This window comes from Babylonia areolata, chromosome 6, assembly GCF_041734735.1.
Source record: "Babylonia areolata isolate BAREFJ2019XMU chromosome 6, ASM4173473v1, whole genome shotgun sequence".
NCBI classification, from domain to species: domain Eukaryota; kingdom Metazoa; phylum Mollusca; class Gastropoda; order Neogastropoda; family Buccinidae; genus Babylonia; species Babylonia areolata.
Window position 1 is genome coordinate 29,073,076 of NC_134881.1, and position 20,416 is coordinate 29,093,491.

General features: G+C 41.8%; 1 long non-coding RNA gene across 1 annotated transcript in view; it reads left to right on the plus strand.

The window, feature by feature from the left end:
* Positions 1–20,181, plus strand: part of LOC143282903 (uncharacterized) — a 28,230-nt gene extending 8,049 nt beyond the window's left edge. Inside the window, exon 3 of the long non-coding RNA XR_013055325.1 lies at positions 2,632–20,181. This is a non-coding gene — a long non-coding RNA (uncharacterized LOC143282903). The remainder of the gene's footprint in view (positions 1–2,631) is intronic.
* The last annotated feature ends 235 nt before the right edge of the window (positions 20,182–20,416 follow it).

Consider the following 20,416-nt stretch of genomic DNA (forward strand, 5'->3'; position numbering starts at 1 on the left):
TATCTGCCTGCATGGGTATTCACACATGAGTATTTATGAGCATTTGTCATTTGTGTGTGCATGAAGGGTGGTAAAATACTAGAGGGTATGCACAATCTGGTGATCTTTGAGAGTGGAAGGATCTCCACCCCTAAAGCTTATTAACTCACCATGCACTGTGTAAGGATTGAAACCAAAATCTTCTGACTGAAATTCCAGAGCAAATTACACATGGCAGTGCAGTCCTGACAAGTATTATTTGTATTTGTATTTGCAGTCTTGACAAGTATATGTGTAGACCTACATATTTGCATCTTGATGAGTTACCCCCAGCTTGAAAGTGGACACATTTTGTAGGCTGTAGTGTATAATCATTAATCAGATGCTATGTGGTGCCTTACATTGAAAAGGCTAGCAAATCAGTAAATCAGTATGGTGAGTGTGACCATCCAAAGCAGATGTTGATAATCCATAGTGAATGTAATGGCCCCTTTGCTGTCTGCTGGCTTATAAGCAACATGATTTGCTTTGAGCATTTTGCCAACTGTTAGAGTTATAGTTGATTAACACGGAATATCCGGTATTGGTCTGGATTTTATGGCAGATGATAGTCACCTTTGTGAATACAATGGTTTGGCACACACCATGACTGTCCAAACCTGCTTATAGGATATCAACGATGCTGATGATTAGTCTTGTCTGAGATTCAAAAGCAGGGCTACATTTTGATATCACACATCCCTTCATAATGTCTAGGTGTCAGGTAATTTCCTTTGACCCCTTGACTGCCAAACTTTGGTGAAATGAGATCATTGTGTGGCATGAATTTAAAGTACTTTCCAGTGGTGAATTGAGCGGAGACCCAGATAAAGATTAATAATGATGACTGACATTCTGACCTGTGAACTCAATCTTATCTCAGTGATTTGACACCCATACAAGCATATTCTTCAGTGGCTGTCAGTGGGTTCATCAAGATGTTCTATATTGTAAACTAAACCTAGAGATCAGAACAAACCAGTAACTTGAGTAAGTAATTTGAACATCTCTCAAACAGTCAAAGATGTAGCATGTTAAGGTGATGTGACTTGACTGTTTTGTTGCTGTCTCCCTTTTTGGGCCCATTGCATTTTCACCTTCTGGTGGGAGATGGCAAGGAATCACTTTCTGTCAAGTTATGTCAGAACTCAAGTGCTCAGCCTCTCAAACAAGGATACACTCAAAAAGACTGAGTCTCTTTATGAAATCAGTTCAAAGGAAAACTATTTCACATACATGCACACAATTCCTTACATCATTCTAACAGCATAAAAAAAAATCAAAATACAAACATTACAGTTCACTATTTACTTATTAGTTATATCCTTTCCACTGTACACCCAGTGCTTACATGAACATTAGGTGGGAATATGTATTGTTAGCATTCATGACACCAATTATGAGAGGGGACCCAGTTGAACACCCGCTCCTCTGCTGCCAGTTCAGTGTACTCAAGAAAATCTCCAAGCCTCTCCAAGGCTCATGAAAACAGTTCGACTCAAATTTCACAAGTGACCAGTTGACAAAAAATTCCGGTTTTACTGACATACTGTGGCATCATTTTCTAAAGTCCTCAAGAATAACCAGGAATAAAGAAATGCTTACATTTCCTATACAGTCATTGAGTGACTTGAACCATGGTGTTTTGCTGCTGATCTGTTTTATGGCTGCTTCCAGTGTATATATACTATATCATGTATATATCACTATATGTATCCTGAAAGTCTGTGTGTAATGTGATCAGCAATACTGTGTAGGTGGATTGAATAGATAATTTGATATTAGCTTGTCTTTTCACTTGTAAATTGTTAAATGATTAGAACTTTTTTTTTTTTTTTTTTGTGCTGCCCCATCATCTGCACCGTTTCATTGACATTACTCCCACGCCACTCATTCAGAGTCCCCAGAACACAGCCACACCAGGGTTAGTCTGTCACACTCCCAGCGTCGGCAGGGAACTATCGATGTTAGGTTGCCAGGAAGCCACACACCAGAAGAGACCCTGCACTGCTGCTGGGTCACTTTGGTGGTGTTCAGTGGTGCCTGTTCTGATTTAACGTACTTAGGATACCACCTACTAAGCCCTCTACTAATGACAGTAATGGCTTAGTTGCGGAGCCAGACTGAGTGAGCGTCCCTCCCAGAGTGGAGACCGCCACCATGTCCCTCCAACAGCCCCCCCATGAATCTGCTGACACTGAAGACATTGACAGGACTCGCCCCAAGCATGGAAGTGGACGGGTATCGAAACTGAGGTCGTCATGAGAGCAGGGCATGAAAGGCCACAGACTTTGGGACTGTTTTGTTTATATTGATGATGATGAAGGAAGAGGAGGATGATGATGACAATATGTGATTCGTACCCACGTCCTCCCAGCCATCAGTCTGCGATGCTAACCACTTCGCCACGGCGGCTGGTAGAACTTTTCATCATTGTACATGTACCACATTTTGCCATCTATTAATCATGCTTCTGCCTACACACTTGCACACACACACACAGACACACACAGACACACACACACACACACGCACACAGAGGCACAGATATGCACCCAAGCACAAAATAGGTGGTATACAATATTAATGTTGTTTGACCTTTATGTGTTCCAGGACAGCTGAAGCATCAGTCTCCTCTCTGGGGTGCTGCAGAAAGTTTGGTGCTCTGCCCAAGATGTTTGAAAACTTATGTTTATACCTTGTGAAACTGTGGCCAGCTGTTTGTTTCACCCACCAAAAATTTGTGTCAGCAGAAACTCCGTCATCATAGACTGACAAAAACCTTGGATTTCACTGGACATGAGTTCCGCAACTTCAGCATATGAGAATCACCAGGGAAATGGAAGGTTGAAGTTGAAGATCAAGTATTCCAGGTCAAAAGGTTTTGTTAGTGATTTTGTGAGTGAGGCTGCACGGGATGCTAGTTCACATGTTCACAAGCAGTTCCACACAACATTCAGCAAACCAGTGCCTAGTTGTGATTCAGTGTCATCTTCACAACATTCTTCAGCTTCTGGGGCAGAATTGTCAGATTCAAAAAATCAGTCACATCTATCTCTGCCAGCTTCTGGAAGCAAACAGCTGTCACCTTCACAAAACACATGCACTGCATCAGGTACCGTCAGTAAGTCCAGTTACTCAAGTCAACCAACAGTTCTTCATCAGTTGCTATCCAGTGACAGTGCAACGAGACATGTAGGTCATCATCTTGGTGCAGTTGTTTTTAGTAGTAACACTTCGAATGACACAGTGTGTGATGTGAATAACTCTAAAGTGGCCCCCCTTTCTGTGCATTCTTCTTTGGATGTGGAACAATTCTGCTCCCTGGAAGCAAAAGGTCTGCACCAGGCTTTGTGTAACAAAGTGACTGAAAAGCCACATAAAAAGAATGCAGAGCTTGTGGGTGTTAATTATGGGGAGATGCTTCAAGATCTGGAATTCCTGTCAGTTCCACAAGATGAACCAGGTGGACAAGATGCTTCCAATATTTTCAGAACGAAAGAACGACACATGAGTGGTATTTGTCAAGCACAGAAGCATAAACTGACAGTGGTAGAGTGTGGCAGTGTGGCGGGAGGAAAAACTGGCATTGCTGATACCCAGATGAGGGAAGAAACTTCAGATGGAGAACCTATGTCACCGTTTGACATTGATTGCAGTCTGGGACTTTCAGATGATTTCACATTTTCCTTACCAACCCAGAGTCCAATTGTTAAACAAAATGGTAAAAAGGAGGTGAAAGAAAATGCCCTCTTCCCATGGAGAGTTGTTGATACAACTACAGATGCTGATTGTGAAGAATTGCTATTGTCCAAAATTCAGAAGCATCCAAATGGTGGTAAATCGATGTACGGCAGTAGCATGAATACTACACAGTATAGCCCCAGCGAACAATATGTGAAAATCAGCGCAGAACAGTCCCTTCACCATTCAAGGTATAAGCAAGGAGCAGACAGCACTGTAAAAACGGTGATTGTGGACTGCCCAAACCATGCAGGATCAAGACCGGATGACAGTGAGATTAACAATAATGGCCATGTTTCTCAGCATAGTGGCCACAACTGTGTACACCGGAACAGATCTGAAAGTCCAGCAGGAACTGTACATGTACCTCAGAGTGCTGCACTTCGTACCTCTGGTGTTGCACATAACAGGGTTACTCTGGCATTTCCATCAGTTAGTGACAACACATGTACAGGTGGCAGTGATGCAGAAACTCAGAAAATTCAATCCCATACACAAAGACATTCATCAGATTCTTTAATTGACTTGCATGTTATGCAGCCTTCAGTGATGGACAGGTACTTCTCTAGTAGTGCATCACACATGCAACATCATTCATCTGTTTCGTGCAAGAGGCCTTCCATTGACACTGCCACAGATGTAAGGAGAAATAATGAGGTCCTTGTTACTTCAGCATCACATCTTTCAGTGCCACAACATGTACATGGAAAAGAATGTGATAGTGCACAAGTCAGATCTAAGCTGGTAATGAAACTGTTGACTTCTGAAGATAAGGTACCAAATGCTATGCATTCTGCTTGGCCTTCAACGGAACAGACTTCTCGTTCAACAGTTTTTGATAACGATATGGAACAGTTAGCAGAAAATCCACCATTAATAGAAAGAGTGCCAGCACCTCTGACCAGTCAGACTGCTGAGATTCAGGCTGTTGAAAACACTGTACCACCATCAGGGCCTGTGACTAGTGCTGCATGTGTTCAGTTGAACCAGACCATTGATGAATTGAAAAAGCGTGTTGCTTGCAAAGTTACACCAAATCTGTCAGAATCTTCAGCACAGAGTAGGTCAAGTCAGGACTTTACTTCTGAGATTTGCAATTCCTCATCTGGCAGTGCAAAAAGGAAACGGCCACAAGCAAGCCAGTGGTGCAGATGTAAAGCACCAGAGTTAGAAGTGTTTTCAGAAGGTCATGAAAATGCAGAGGATGACAAAGCGTCAAAAGAGAAGTTCTGTAGAAAGTGCCGGAAAAGGGTAGGGCGAAAAGGAAAGAAGAAATCTGTGCCAGTGTGGTGTCACTGTGATTCACCTGACCCATATATACCAAGTGGCACTGTCTCAGAGATGTGTAGAAAGTGTCTGATGAGAGTCAGCAAAAAATGGAGGAAGCGAACTGCAGCTCAGTGGTGTAAATGTCTTACACCTGTTCTGTGCACAGTTGGTCAAGCAAATGATCAAGATGAGAATGTGTCAGATAAAGTCTATTTCTGTAGAAGATGCTGCAAGTGGATCAGAAAAGACCGAGAAGACGTTTGCATGAAAGGATTTCGATTTGGCCCATTGTGTGGGGAAAACATATTCTCAGAAGTGGGACCTCAGCTGTTAATGACAGATCATAACTACAGCCAGTCACCATTTTCACCCAGTGCTCTTTCCAAGCATCCATTGCCCTCAAGTGTGTCTGTCACAAACCACACTACACAAAGAGAACAGTCAGCAGATCTCCCAGGAAGTGATATTCACAGAGCACTGTCAAAGATTGATCATCAGGGGACTTGCACCTCACAGAACATATTGGTTGTTTATCCATGCAGTTCTGGTACCAAAACCAGCAAGAATAGTGTTCAGTCACACAACAGTCATAGTGGACACTTTGCAAGTGGCAGTGGAATAAGTGGGGTGGACTCACAGTCATCTCAGAATGAAAGTGCCTCATCTGTGATGCCCTGTTCTGCAGCTGCAACATCCAGTTCACCAGGATGTGTTTTGTCATCTTCTGGCAGTTTGTACAATAATTGTTCGAAGTCTGGTTTAACTGTCTCCACTCCTGATGATTTTTCCACTCAGGAGACTGTAGTTGCCGCCTGTACAAGTGAAACAGATAAAGCCCAGTGTGAAGAAACTTCAGTTGTGGAGACCAGAAGGCAGTTATGTAAACGAATTCCATGTCCAGTTTGGTTACAAGGAATCAGTCTGGACTTGTTACAGCCATGCTATGTTGTGATGGAGAAACTTGATGGTGAGTCATCATTTGAACATGCAGCAGTAAAACCCATTGGTCCATTGTCACTATCATGCAGACAAAAGTCTCTGAATGTTTTGTGCAAACGAGGAGAGCTGCAGCAGTGTGGGCACAGTTTGGAAGGCAAGCACTTAGTAGATAAATGCACTGACAATGCCCATCATATGTCATTGTGCAGTAGAAAGAGAGCTTATTTTAGGCACAACAAAACCTTGGTTGGCTATGAAGCAGCCGTTCAGACAGAAATGTTGAAATATCAGAAAGCAGTATCATCTGTACAAGGTGAAAAAGTCAAAGAAAATGTCTCATCACCTGGATACTTTCCATTGTCTTCGGCTTGCCCACAGGGCTTTGTGAACTTTCGCATTACATCACATGATGGAGTTAGGGTTCAGCAATATTCAGAAAACTCCACAAATCCAGTCCCTATTTTTCATCAAAACGGTGATCAAAACATTGATCAATTGCAGGATGCATCAGGAATCGAAGGTGCTGAAGACACATCTGTTGCACAGCTCATGCCAGAAGCTGATTCTTCCCTGGGGAATGAGCAAAATTTGAACGGAACCAAAGAGGATCTACCAAACTATTTAAAGAAAAAGCTCAGTAGAGATCATGGAACCACTTGGAGAAAAACTTCACAGTTTCATTTTAGGTATTATGTATTTGGTTCAGAGAACAGAGCTTTTATTATTCCTCTGAGACAAAATCCACGCTCTAAAACAGTGCTACAGTTGGATGAAGAGGACTTACGGTATATATGGGAAGCAATCAATCAAATGCTTGCTGAGAAAGACAGTTGTGCAAGACATTTGAAGTATCCAGACAGTCTTCAGCACAAGGAACCTTCCAGAACGGATGGCCACTGCGCAAATAAAAAACAATTTGTGGCCCCCACTCTTGGTTGTGAAGATCTGGACATTGAGGGGTTAAAGTCACTAATAAGTGAAAGGGACTTTTCTCGATTGGTGCCTCGAAACACAAGAATAAGCAAGAGCAAATACTTACAGGAAATCGGGGAAAAGGTGCACATGTATCTCACAGGAGGTTCTGAAGAGACGCCAGAGTGGATCAAAGACGTTGCCAAGAGTATTGTGATGAAACACCGAAAACGTGTTAAAACCAAGCCAAGACTGAAACCCAGTAAGGATGTCAGTATAGAGATTGACTATGCTGAAGAAGGAGAATTGCTTGAAGTAGATGAAGGGATTTTGTCTCCATCACATGATTCTGTTACAGAAAGTGCGCCTGCAACAGCATCATGTATGACAATGTCTGAAAAAGAAACAGCAGCAGCAAACCAGAGTTACAACCATGAGCAGAGTAAGTTTTCAGAAGCTGATCACATGAATGATTCTGTAGGCTCAGCTTCAGGCTCCTACGTGGTTGCTGAGGCATTTGCACAGGAGGAGAAAAAGCCCTTGATTCAAAACCTGTTTGAAACTGTTCAGGAAAACAATGTGTCTGCAGTTGATGGAAGCATTCCAGAAGCAGGACAACAAATTTTAATTCCATTGCCTGAAAGTTGCAATTATGGCCAGGAACCTGAGGGAAGACTGTCACCATCAATTCCATTACCTGCTTATGGTGTCCAGCAGCAACAGGTGAATGAGTTGTCAGTCAATGAAGAACAGCAAGATAAGAAGCCTTTGCTTGGCGAGCTGCTTGCAGCTACCATTTTGCCATTGCCAGTCTCTGTTAAAAGCACCAAAGATGACAGTGGTCTCTGTGAGAGTCAACAGGCCTATGAGCAGCACACAGTAATGACTGCTCAATCAGCTCAGCCTCCTGAAGAACTGCTTCCCTCATGGCGACTTGCTCACGTGAAAGAAGAACCCCTTGACGAAGGTTATTCTCATGCATGGCCAGATGAGGGCCAGACCATTGGAGCTGAAGTACCTTGCTCTGCTCACCAGATCAAAGGACATGATATGATCCCCTTCATTTCTAACTCTACCTTTGGAAAGGGGTCTGTCCAGATTGACGATGAGGAACTGCCTGCAGCATCTTGCCCAGACCATAATACATGCATGGATTCTGGCACAGAAGTTCACACAGTAATTAAGATGGAACCATATGATGCAGGGAGTGGTGAGCAAACTGGTGGTCCAGTGGTAACATGCGTAGCTTCAGGGGAGTTGGGTGCAGTCTTGACAAATCCAGATCACAGTGAAGCATCCAGAGTGGCAGATAGCACACAGATTCATTGTCTTGCTCATGGAGAGGCATTTGCATATGGTGCTGAAGTCAGCTCTCAGGGTGTGCTCTCCAGCACCGAAATTTCTCCTTGCACATCAGATCAGTCAGTCACGTCCCTGAATAAAGCTAGTCTGGATGAAATGAAACCAATTATTGATTCTGGAGCTCATGGAAAAGCAGTGACATTCGCGGAATTGCTTGGCGCAGTTAAGAATAATTTTGGTGAAACGGCTGAAAACAAAGGGCTTGAGGAAGTGAGTGCTTGTGAACAGACACAGATAATAATCATGCATGAGTCTGCTGATCTACCACAGATCAGTGCTCTAACTTTTGGTGAAGCAGCAAAGTTATGGGAGACAGGAGATGATAGACATTCAGCCGATTCCACAGAAACGGTTGCGCCCTCAGACTCGAGCATTATAGCCTCACCAGGCCAGTCAGAAGTTCTTCCTGTTATCAATTCTGTGATGTATGGGAATGAAGTAGCCCATGAAGATGGTGAAAGTGCCCATGATTTCCATCACGAGTCAGAAAATTCTAGTGGACAAAATGCAGTCTTTCCTGAAGATCAAAATGAAGAGGATTTTGAAGATACGTATGGTGAGGATGATTATTATGAGGAGGAAGAAAATACTGAATCAGAATTGAAGCCTATATTAACAAGTGAAGGTCAGATCCTTGCTATACCCTTGGTACTTCCAGCAGAAAATAACTTTTGTGATGTCAGGCAGGAACAAACATTGAACGTTTCTCAAGTTGGTGTTGATTTGTCAATTGTAAAGCAAGAGCCTCAGGAAGATGGAGATCCCAATGTATCCCTTGTGAACAGTTCTCCATTCCTAATGAGCACCCAAGTGGCAGCTCAGTGCAGTGTATTGCCCAATCACCAGGATGAAAATGTGAACCCCCTTGTGGATGAATCACCACCACTTCCTTCAATTCTCGAAGTCAGGTCTCTGGCTGCCCTCGGGTTGCCATCAGCCAAAGAAAGAACTGAGGTTGACACACAAGAGGTTTCACAAGAAGTGCAGAATAGTTCTTCAGTCATGGTTTCCTCCTTGCAGGTAGAATCATCTAAAAATCTGAAGCATCCTGCTGATCCATACTTGGCACAGAACGAGCCTTCACCCTCTGAGGTAGCCCCTGATGTGAACTGTGACGTGTCAAAGGTGTCAGAGACAGGAACTGATGAAATTGCTCAACATCATGAAAAGCAGAACAGATCATATTTGAAGTCTGTTTTGTTGAAAACAATATCAAAGAAGAGAAACAGAAAGTCATCTGGTAAGAGGAGACAACAGCAAAAAATGCCACCCACTTTGGTTGCAGAATTATCAGATTTCAAACAACAGCCAAAAGAAACAGATAAACTCTCTGTATTGCAAGGTGATGCTCCCGGTGCCGAGGGTGGAAATATGTTTCCTCCACAAGCGTCACCACCATCCAGCCCCAAAAATAAAATCAGTAGTTCTTCATGGAGGACTGACTTCGTTGAACTCGAACTTGTGTCTGCTAACACAGTGTCAGCAAGCCAAATAACGTCAAGCCTCACTTCAGGGGTAGTTACGCCCTCAGACAGTAAATCTGCAAATCAGAATATAACAGATGGATATGGTGATGAATCAGGGAGGGATGTGGCCTCAACCAGAGATGCTTCATCAGTGGAAAAGTGTAGTTCTCCAAACAGTAACTTGACTCCAGCTGCGGTTGTTATTCAGCCATCAAAACAAGACACTCTGACATCCTGTAAAGACCAGATACAGTCAAGCAGTTACGATCTAGCGAAAGGCGGCCATTCCACGAGAATCACACCAGTGAGAGCAGAAGTCATTCAACCAAATGAAGAGTCTCAACCTTACATTGAAGATAGTCAGCATGTTGACAAAGATGCATCTAATGAAAGCGACTTGACCCAGGTAATCCACAACAGTGTATCAAAGAACACAAGTATATCTGCATCAAATGGAGAAACAGCACACATTTACAACATTAACAGCGTTCCAGCAGGTAAGGGTGTGGCTTTAGATAATGCACTTCAGAGGCCAGACAGCTGCAAAGTTTTGTTAACAGGCTCTGCTACTCCACAGAAGAGCACTTCAACAGGGTCAGCAGTTTTGCAAAAAGACAGCGCATGGTCATGTGTCGGAGAAAGAGGAACGAGTAACCCTGTAAGTTTATCAGAGTATGACACCATACATACAGTACAAATGCATTGCAGCGATGTGCACAAAAAGGAAAGAGTCACAGTCAGACAACGAATCTGGCTGATCATTTGAACCTAGATCATGAGAAAAGGACTTGTGACATAACACATCCAGCTGCTGTGTTAGAATCTCAGGTGTCTCACACACTTCCAGAGCAATCTGATTGCATGGAAGCAAATAGTGTTGTGGAACAGACGGCAGGTGGTGCAAATTCATGCGGTGCAAGAACTTTGAAAGCAAGGAGGGCTGTTTCAGACTCCAAAAGAAAACAGAAAAATCGTACAGTGCCAGTGAGGACAGCTGCTAGTTCCTTGGCTTCAGTGTCAGGAATTACAGATTCATCCCTAAGGTCAATTGATAGTAATGCTCAGGATGCCGTATTAACTGCCAATGGTGCAGAGCTTTCTTGTGTTCCAGTATCCCAACCAGTTTCAGATGAAAGGGACAGTTCAGTATTAACGCTGAGAATAACTCGTTCTTCAAAGTCTTCTACCAAGTGTCTTTCTGAAAATCAAGTTAGCAGCTCATGTGAAGTGCCAGAAATCTTTGAGAAGCCAGACTCAATAAACTCGGATCCTGACAGAATGAAGAGATTATCACTGAATTCGCCGGATTCTGTGAGAAACAACACAACAAAGAAGCCTATAGCAGTTGGAAAGAAAGATGTTTCAAAACATGACTCTGAAGCATCACATAAGCTGGCTCAGCCATCACAAGACTCTGTAAAACCTCAAGAGGACAGTGCTACAACTACTGCAAGTAAATGTGATATTCTTGACGAGAATGCACATTACGTTTCTCAGATTTCTGAAGGTAAAGGAAAGCAGGGAAGGACATGTTTAGTTTTGCGTAAAAAGAGACCAGCACCGTCATCCTCTCTACCTCTAGCGTCAAACGTGCACCGCGATGAGTGCCATGTCATTGGCCACGTACAAGAACAGTTGAAAGAGAAAGACTCTGCAGTGCCGCATAAAAAATCGAAACAAAGCATTATCTTCCAGGTGGAAGGTCAGGTTAATGCAGTTGCCAAAGGCCTGAAACGAAAACTGGATGTCGACAACTCGGACAGGAAAAGCGACAAAAGCCGCAAAGTGTCCTGGAGTGAAAGGTCCATCTTTTCTGATATGTCTGCTGTGTTGAGCAGCTTGTCTGCACCTCTGTCAGAGTCGCCGGTTTCCACAGCGTTGACCAAACCCCAGGCAGGTTCTGGAGTGGAAAAGGCGGTGTCAGAAGCTGTTGTAAAAGTTGCCGAGAAAGGCTTCAACGAGAATCTGTTTTCACGTCTTCGAGCTTCGCTTGTTTCTGTGACAGACAAGGTGGTAGCAGTAAAGAATGAAGAGCCAGAGAATAAATCATCCAGTACTGTGAGCAGCTCTTCATCCCAGAATGCCAGAGAACGATCGTTCTTTGACTGCCTGCCACAGGGTTTTGTGGATGCTTGGAAGAACAAATGAATGGGGCAGGTGCACATGTACACAATATGTGTGCGTGTGTGTGAACGAAAGTGTGTGTGACTGAGAGCGCGCGCGCATTGTGTGTGTAGATAAAGTGAAATGTCTGTTTCTGGGTGGGTGTGCGCTTATGTGTGCGTGTATGTGTGTGTGTGTGTGTGCGTCTGTGTACCACCCTATTGTTTTATTGCAGAATATGCTGATGGAAACGACGAAAGACCATGGATATGGCTGTGATTATTCTCCTGATTGTATATATACAATTTTAGTTTGTGGCATACGTTCATCAGTTTTGTTAGCATTATATTAAATGTCTGCAAGCGCTCAGTCTCTTATCATTTATCCTTCATCTCATGTTCAGTTCATCACTTTCAGTCTGCATTGGATTCAGACATTTGTGTGTGTGTGTGTGTGTGTGTGTGTGTGTGTGTGTGTGTTGTTTTTTTATGAGAGTTTTTAGATTCAGAACATCTATGCTTCAGTCATTGTTGCTCTCAAACGAAATAGTTTGACTGCGTCAAATTCTGACTATTCCATCTCAACATTATTCGGCAGCTCTTACCATGTTGAAAGTTATTTTCATTTCTGAAACTGAAAGTTGTGGAACGCGAACTACGCATCCATTTCTTGTGCTGACTTTTGGTTCGAGTATTTTGCCCGTGTACAGCATTTAATCCTTCAATGTTGGTGATGTGAAAGAATAAGATTGGTGTTTTCAGCTGTTCAGCAAAGCGGGTTTTTCATAAGGGACCCCGTTATCTTTGTGTTAAGTTATTGGTGTTTATTGGCTAAAGTCACTGCTAAATTGTTGTCTAACTACAAGAGGCACCAGTCTTTGTTATCATACATGTACGTTATTTTCATTTCTGAAACTGAAAGTTGTGGAACGCGAACTACGCATTCATTTCTTGTGCTGAGTTTTGGTTTGAGTATTTTGCCCGTGTACAGCATTTAATCCTTCAATGTTGGTGATGTGAAAGAATAAGATTGGTGTTTTCAGCTGTTCAGCAAAGCGGGTTTTTCATGAGGGACCCCGTTATCTTTGTAATAAGTTATTGGTGTTTATTGGCTAAAGTCACTGCTAAATTGTTGTCTGACTACAAGAGGCACCAGTCCTTGTTATCATACATGTACGTTTCATTTCGACTCCGTGGAACCGGCTTCACTGACCGTGTTGAAGGCATGAGATATCAGGACTTTATCTTAACTAATGTGACGTTACGTAAAAACAACCACCACAGAACACTGAGGTTGGTTAGTTAATGGTAAGAGGAGGAACAGTTAGTGTTGCCTTGCTCACTTAGGTCTGATATACTGTACGTGTGAAAAGTCGAAGGTGTGTCAAGCGCGCAAGGTGACATGAGAAGGCCTTTGTGTTTTGCCGGGCAAACAATTTGGATTTCAGGCATCGGCATGTCTTGTGTATTCATCATGCAGTGTCTGTTAGTGAATGCTGTATGCTTAGTGTGTTGCCGGGTTTGCCACAGACGCACATGCTGATAATTATCACCTTGTTCGTAACCCGAGCCCCCTCCAAAGATTGTGTTTGCATGCAGGAATAGTCAATGTAGTTTGTGGTTATGGTAGCATGTCAGTTAAAAATATTTGCATGAAGGGATAACCAGTGTGGTTTGTGATTATGGTAGCATGTTAGTTAAAACCCACATGCTCCCAATGCAGGTACCAGTAATCGTTTTCAGTCGCTGTGCGTGCAAGAAACAAAACATAACACAATGTATTGGTGGAATTTGACGAAATAGAAAATAAATAAAAAGGGTTTGGAATGGGAGATCTTCGACGAAGACCACATTTCTTTGTTAAAAGAAAGAAGAAGAAAAGTATTTGTTGATATCTTGAATAAAAGGTTTTACATATTGCTCATTTCGTTTCGGTAGATGGTCGTATTTCAGGCTCATTGTACAACCGGACTGGAAATGAATGTCAGAAGAAGGTTTCTCGTATGCTTTTATTTGGTAATTGAATCGGAAGGTTAGTCTCAGACAAACACGTCATTACCGCGGCAGGTAAATGCTGAAATACTGAGCAGAATTTTATGAAGTCCACAGACAATCATTAATCGGGATGCGCTATGTACAGCGCTGACATGTTTTATTTTTGTCCTCCAGTCTTCAGTTTTCCATACTGTAAAAAAAGAAGAAAAAAGTAACGTTCCTATTTTGGTATGGGAAGTCGGCATTTGTCACTCGGCGTACCATTCGAGCTTTTCCCAATTGCAAGTCATTGATGATTTCAAAGTTATTTCAGTCCTTGCTCATAGATTGCCACCATGATTGATTTTGATTTCGCTGATTGCTTAGGTCTGCGTTTTGACAGATTTCACATTGAAAAGGTTTTGCTGTTTACTATGTACATTTGTCAATCAGTTTGGGAAATGCCGAAGAAAAATCTCAGCCACACAACCTTTCACTCCACCCCCTGACCTCACACGCACGCATTCACGCAATCAGATACGCATACTAACACAACAGCATGAATACACACACCGTATACACACACCGGTAACTCCAATCAAATTGTTGGATGCAGCCTATCTTGCCAAAACTATCGTCTCAGGGCTTTGAAAAAGTCCTGTACAACCCTATAGCCTGAGACACAGATTGGGGGAAAACTGACAAAAATAAAACAAATAAAAACGCACACACACAAATCAACAACATCCGCATATGTATTGTACAGGGTTTCTTGCAGTATTTGGAAGACTTTTAAGAAAATTGAAATGGACTTTTCCATAGTTTTGAAAATTCCAGTGTAATGGCCTCATTTGGTTGAAAAGTCATTGGTGTTTTTTCCAGAGCGTATACAGATCTCGCATGTAAAGTTTTGTAAGAAAATAATACAGTAGGTCTAAGGTCATAACAGCACATGTACTGGAAACATAAAAAAAAAGAAAAACAAGAAAACCGGGTTAGTAGTATACCCTTTATTTCCAGTAATTTTATTTTCACTTACTGTTTGCCTTGCTATGCTGTCCTTTTGTTTATTGATTGCATACATATGTAATTATGCACTGTATGAAATGTGCTAATTCTTCATACTGTTTGTATTTTTGATTTGTTGCAACCATGTTTCTGTTAAGAAATTGTTCATTGTTGCTGATGAGCCAGTCGGTAACACAGGTCATGTTATGGTTGCTCTGTTATCTATGTGGCCTTTTATGTATTTATTTTTAACAGGACAGTGGAAAGTCCTGGGAGAAAAATGGATGTTTGTTTGCTCTGACCAACTGGAGCCCATTATTTTTGTACATAAAAAAAAAGAATCCCGTTCTGTAACCAAAGGATATAGGAACAATTGTTAAGCAACTCTAGAAAAGACTTCACTGAGAGCATCATTTTGGACTGCCGCGGGGATGCTGAGGGCTCTTCTAGTTGTAAACTGTATATATTTGTCTTCTGGAAATTATTTTCCTTTATCGATCTTTGCTTTGTCTTTTTTTTCTCTCTCTCTTTTTCTTCTTTATCCTTTTCTTTTTGTCATCTCTGTCTTTTGCAGTCTAAAATATTTCGAAATCTTTTCTGCCTTACAGGTCTTTCAACTCGGATAGATGTTTTCCAGGAAATCCTGTACTTTTTTGGTCATTGGACGTGATAATTGGGCACGGCCTCCATTGGAGTGTATGCTTTAGCGCCCAAGAAATGTATACGTATTTCCTGTTGGCTGTGTATACCTTTGTGTATTTGTTGATGTGTTATGTATAATTGTGCTGTTCATAGTTTATTATGTTTGCTGTATTTCAATGTTTAATCCTCTGTTGGAGTGTATGCTTTAGCGCCCAAGAAATATATACGTATTTCCTGTTGGCTGTGTATACCTTTGTGTATTTGTTGATGTGTTATGTATAATTGTGCTGTTCATAGTTTATTATGTTTGCTGTATTTCAATGTTTAATCCTCTGTTGGAATGTATGCTTTAGCGCCCAAGAAATGTATACGTATTTCCTGTTGGCTGTGTATACCTTTGTGTATTTGTTGATGTGTTATGTATAATTGTGCTGTTCATAGTTTATTATGTTTGCTGTATTTCAATGTTTAATCCTCTATTGGAGTGTATGCTTTAGCGCCCAAGAAATGTATACGTATTTCCTGTTGGCTGTGTATACCTATGTGTATTTGTTGATGTGTTATGTATAATTGTGCTGTTCATAGTTTATTATGTTTGCTGTATTTCAATGTTTAATCCTCACTCACAAAAAAGTTACGATATCAGGGATGTAGTCTATTTTACGTATGCATGATCACTTCATACACAAAAAAGAAGAAGAAGAAGAAAAAAATTCGCAAACAAAAAACCAAAGCGAACAAAAACACTGTTTCGTAGACTCAAGAGGAGGGTGGTATGGAAGGTTTGAAAAACGTTTTTTTTAAAAGCTTTCTTGATGAGAAGAGTAATTCTTTGTGGACTGAATCAAAACTACACAGTGATGGAAAATTCTCATGGCTGCTGTCTGAGCTTTAAAAGCAATGTGTGATTGGGATGTCAGTTATTTGATTTCTTGTTGGGTTTGGGTTTTCTTTGAGTTTATCCAAGAACCATTTGGTTTCATTTTTTTAAGGAGGCGACACTGCGTTCGGACAAAATACATACGCTACACCACATCTAAGCAGATTCCTCACCAACGCATAACCCAACGTGCGTAGTCAGGCCTTAAATGTTAGAGTGTACGCACATATTTGTGAACCTATCACTGGTATCAGAGTGGATTTCTTCAGCAGAATTTCTCCAGAGGACAACGCTTTTGTTGCCATGGGTTCTTTTTCAGTGCGCCAGATGCGTGCTGCACACGGGACCTCTGTTTATCGTCTCACCCGAATGACCAGACTATCAGATTGTCCAGTCAAACTTGGGAGAAAGGGCGAAATTGGGAATCGAATCCAGACCCTTACGAACACTCTGTTGGCTGATAAGCGACTTAACCATTCTTTCACCTTCCGTGGCGTATGTGTGTGTGTGTGTGTATGGATTTGTCCGAATTCAGTGACGCCTCCTTGAGAAACTGACACTGAGTCTTTTGGTTTGTAAGAATTTGAGGAGGCTTAACCATCGCCATAGGTCGCCTAACTACTTTTTTGCACGCCGTACAGCGCACAACGGAATACCCCCCGCACTCCCCCTCCCCCCAAAAAAACAAACCCCCTCCAAAAAACAACAACAAACAAACAAAAAAACAAAAACAAAAACACACACACACACAAAACACACACACACACACACACACACACACAAAAAACAAGGCGTCACACACACACACATACACAAAAAACAAGGCGTATGCGGTGGATGATCATTCACCCATATCCGCTGAAGCTGTGAAACTCACACGCGTGCATTGTGGATGAAAAATCACCCGCGGCTTTTGAATTATGGCCAAGGGCGTTTAGTTTGTAAAGAAAGCGCCGATTGATTGTAGTATCAGTTGAGGTTAAAGATCCCATGACCTTTTACGGCCATCGGGACAATGGATTTAGTCACCGCGTGTAGGGCTCGGCATAGGAAGGCAAGGCCGGCCAATCTCCTTCCGCCGTTTATGACCTTCTCTAACCGAAGTCAGGTGCTCACACACCTGGGTCGAGTGAGGAAAATGGGAGGAAAATCCTTTTTCCAGGGACACACTATGCTAAATGGGGCCTCGAACCCTGATCACAGCTCAGTGAACACTGGATCTTAAGTACAATACTTTTTCTCTTTTATTTTATTTTTTATACGTCAGTAGTACCACATTATATTTATGGAGAGCTAATCGCAGTCATTTGACATCAGTCAGTGTTGAGGTCTGTTGATGAACACGTGTGGTGTGTGCATTTTGCTGCTTCTACATGTGAGTTTGGTCATAACTCCTCTGGCTGTTGCGAGCGGTAGCTTTTATACCAAATAATGTTGTCAATGCATTGATTGACCGACTGATTAATTTTCTTTCTATTGTGATTGTCAACGTATTGATTGATCAACTGATTAATTTTCTTTCTATTGTGATTGGTTCGTTGTGTTACAAAGTTGTTATGTTGTTGTTGTCTTGTTACTGTTAGACCTGTTTGCTGACGCCCCAGTTTTTTGTTTGCTTTTTTGTAGTGTTGTTGTTTTGTTGTTGTTGTCATAACTGCTTTTCGAGGTTTTCGGCAGAATTGTGTCTTAGAGGCCTCCGTCGTTTGAAGGTTACTTCCACGTCGTAGCCAAATGTTCCATTCTCCCGGGTTGTCTGTAAAGAACAGAAAAACGGTGCATTGATCTTCTCCCAGACGCAGTTGAGAAAACTTGCAACTGGGCTAGGTGTTGCCTGACTTACTATGGTATAACTCGTATTTTTAGGTTCGTATTGTGTACATTGATTGGTTTACACAATTTTGTAGTTCTGCCATTTACACCAGTCCATGCTTTTACATTTTGCTTTAGTAAATTTGTTTTTCAATATTCTAACGCTTTCTTCCCTTGTGTGTGTGTGTGTGTGTGTGTGTGTGTGTGTGTGTGAATTACCTATTTATCTCAGGTGCCAGTTAAGTGTTTGGTTGAATTATCGTTCACGGTAACAGTGAGTATTATATCATCAAAACGGTCGTATTTGGCGATTTTAGATACGTGTGCTTTTAAGCCTTGAATTTTGAAGAATAAATATGTTGTCGACAAATCAGAAAGCTATCTGGTTATGTTTTTGACTTACATATTGTGTAAACAAAGAGAGTCTGTGAAATGACACCGTGTCTGGTTGTGGTCTGTGGTAAAAATTTATTGTTGATATTTCTCGGCTACTACAAGCGGCATTGGAAACAAACTTGGCGGGATAGTAGGTATGAATAACGCATGTGAAGTCATAACATTTAATATGGCGAATAGTAAGCAAGGTGATAAAGCAAAGGTCAAGGTCTTTATTTGGCATCACACCGTGGGGATGCCGGGGGTCTTTCAGTATAACTGAATAGCATCCCCGCCTTCTGAAAATTCTCTGCTAGAAATTTCATCTCTTCTGTTGCTACCCTTATTTCTACTTTTTTTTTCTTCCTTCACTGTTGTCTCCTTTTTCTACCTTCCTTGTCTATTTCGCTTTATTTTTCGAGCCAGCCTTGACACCTTTTTTCTCTTTTCCGCAGTATGTGATGTACTATCTGTGCGACTAGGTAGTGAGATTGTAAACACTGGGATGGGCACTAGCTGTCTACTCTATAATGCCTATAATGGCCTTTTATTGTATTTGTTTGACTTTGATGCATTTCTTTTCCTTAATTTATTATTTTTTTGGTGATTTTTTTTGTAATCTGTGGATGGTAAATTCAGCTGAAGGGCAGACGTCCTCAGCTTAGCCTAGCCTTATTTGCCCAAAGGAGCTAAGTGGTTAAGATAATGTGCCATGAACTGCCTTTTGTAGATTATCTTCTTTTTTTTTTCTTTCCCAGTGCATGTGACAGTTTTGTCTTTGACGCGGTTGAACATTTATAAAGTTGGGCAGTCCTGATATGGCCCTGTGCGGCCGGCTGGACTATAAGTTACAATAACATTATTTGCCAAATTAGGAAAAGTTAAATAGAGCGTAAACCCTAACCCTAACGAAATTCAGAATCAGAGGTTGAAGGTTAAGGTCACAAATGGCATTCGCTATTGGTAGGAAAAACCACGCTTTCCATATGAAAGGGAGAGGTCTTGTATAATCTTTATCAAATTTGGTGCAATGATCGGTCATAATGAACTTGTTTAAAGAAACAAAGTCAAAGTTCAAGGTCACATCATGACATGATTATTTGATTTTTCATCCAGTTTTCAATAAACATACTACAATGGTTTGTTATAGCTAAAATTTGAGTGCATTGAGGAGGTCGTATCCATTGTATGTGTGTGTGTGTGTGTGTGTGTGTGTTGTTGTTTTTGTTGTTGTTGCCTGACGATCTGCTCTGCTGTGCTCTGTTTTCTCCACGATACCATTGTTGGATTAGAGTGGTTATCACACGTGTCATGATCTTGCCTCTCTCTCCCCAACTCTCTTCATGGGACGAAATCATCCACAGGAGACAGACGATAAGGCTCATACGAACTCGACTGTGTATCTGTGTAGTGGTTGTTTTACTGACGTCAGACTGAGACACGTGACGTACTTTTACACATTACTTCACACATGATTCATGCGCGCGCATGCAATCACAGTTTACAGGACTGATTGATTTGATACAGCGTGCAATTTTTTGAAAGCCAAATACAGCTTGTAATATCATACTATATATTCGTAAATTTGGCATATTATACCCCACTCTGCCCCCGGCCCCCTCCTACCCTCCCCAACCGCCCAACCCCCGCCCCCCCTCCATCCCCCCCCCTCTCTCTCTGCCCTGAGTGTGTATAAACGCGTATGTATGTGTGTGTGTGTGCGTTGTTTGATTGATTGTGTGTGTGTGTGTGTGTGTGTGTGTGTGTGTGTGTGTGTGTGTGTGTGTGTTTGCACAGTCAAAAATAACATCACTGTAGAAGTGGCTCGTTGACTGCGTTGATTCGAACAGAACAGTTTGAAGGACAGTCAACCCAAGTGGTGTCAACACACTGGCTGAAAGTTGATTTATATTTTC